The sequence below is a fragment of the Bombina bombina genome, chromosome 3, assembly GCF_027579735.1.
Source record: "Bombina bombina isolate aBomBom1 chromosome 3, aBomBom1.pri, whole genome shotgun sequence".
NCBI classification, from domain to species: Eukaryota; Metazoa; Chordata; class Amphibia; order Anura; family Bombinatoridae; genus Bombina; species Bombina bombina.
Genome location: NC_069501.1, coordinates 186,332,639 through 186,334,225, shown reverse-complemented (window position 1 = coordinate 186,334,225; position 1,587 = coordinate 186,332,639).

Below are 1,587 nucleotides of genomic sequence, written 5' to 3'. Positions count from 1 at the left end.
TAAAGTAGTTTGATGATCATCAAATGAGTTCAGGATGGTCTCTAAAGTAATCCTGTTTGTCTTGGGTAGGCCCCTATCTCTAAACCTGCAACCATATTTGTACAGGAAGTGCATATTTTCGGGGGGGGGGGGGGTTAAACAAGGAGGATGATTCACAGTCACAGAAAATGAGCTCCTATGTGGTGCCAAATCGGCTTTTGCACATTGTAAATAGCCAGAAAGTTCATTGTTAAAATGATGGACCTTGCCATAGCCTATGCCCTGGGCCAGAAAAATCTAGTTACATCTCTGCTGGCAGACGTGAGGTTTGGGGTGCTACAGTAAGAAAGGAGCATCCATAACAACCACAGAACATTCTAGAACCACCACTCATACAGGCAATGGTTCACGGCCATGTAGTGCTCTAAACTGGGTATCTAAAATGCTAGAGAACTGCAGTTTTTACACTGTCCAGCATAACTTTGTAATCTGCAGGAAAAAGAAAAAAAAAAAACATTGTGGCCCTGATATTCAAAGGTTCTCCAGCTTGGAGAGAAATCGCAGTTCAGACTTCATAGGGGCTGAACTCACTGAATATTCAAAAGTAAATGGGTGGAACCCTCCAGCACTGCAAGATCTCTCTCATTTCTATATATGAAGGAGAGACAAGCAATACAGCACTGCATGATATGAGAGTTTTGTTTTAAAATGTAGTGCTTTGTATTTTAGATTAATATACACTTTAGATTGTGTCCTTTCCGTATTATAGCATTTAAGTTTTGCACTCTCAATTATTTTATAATACATTTAGATTTAGCTCTAGCAGTGATTTCACACATTCTGATTATGTTTTGAAAGTTGCTGTGTTACATTAACAAATTAGGATCATACTTTGTATATTTCTATGTAGCTTTAACAAATTGCATTGCAAATTGAATTTGCTGCATTGCAAACTAAAACTGACAACTTCAGAAAGTGGGAGGGACAGGCTAGTTCCTTCCATGGGCTGAATAAGGGAGTTCCCAGGGTATGTCTGAAGCTCTCTCATCATTATTATTATTATTGGTTATTTGTAGAGAGCCAACAGATTCTGCAGCGCTATAAACAAATGCTGAGTACAACAAAACAATTATAGGGATCAAATGGGTAGAGGGCCCTGCCAAGAGTTGCACTGTTGTAGTCAGCTCTTAAGAAGGTGATCTACAAACAGCTGGACTCTTAGGATTACATGCTAAGGGGGTTCAGGGGATAGCAATGGAGAAGAGGAACTGGTATAAAGAAAGGTAAGCGTAGGTTGTATGCATCCCTGAACAGTAGAGTCTTAAGGGACCACTTGAAGCTTTTAAAACTAGAAGAGAGTCTTGTGGAGCAAGGCAGAGAGTTCCACAAGATGGGAGCCAGTCTGGAGAAGTCCTGTAAATGGGAGTGTGATGAGGTGACAAGAGAGGAGGATAGTAGGAGTTCGTGAACAGAGCGAAGGGGACGGGAGGGAGAGTATCTGGAGACAAGGTCTGAGATATAGGGAGGAGCAGTGCAGTTGAGGGCTTTGTGTGTCAGAATGAGATTTTTGTGTTTGATCCTAGAGGCAAGAGGAAGCCAGTGAAGGGA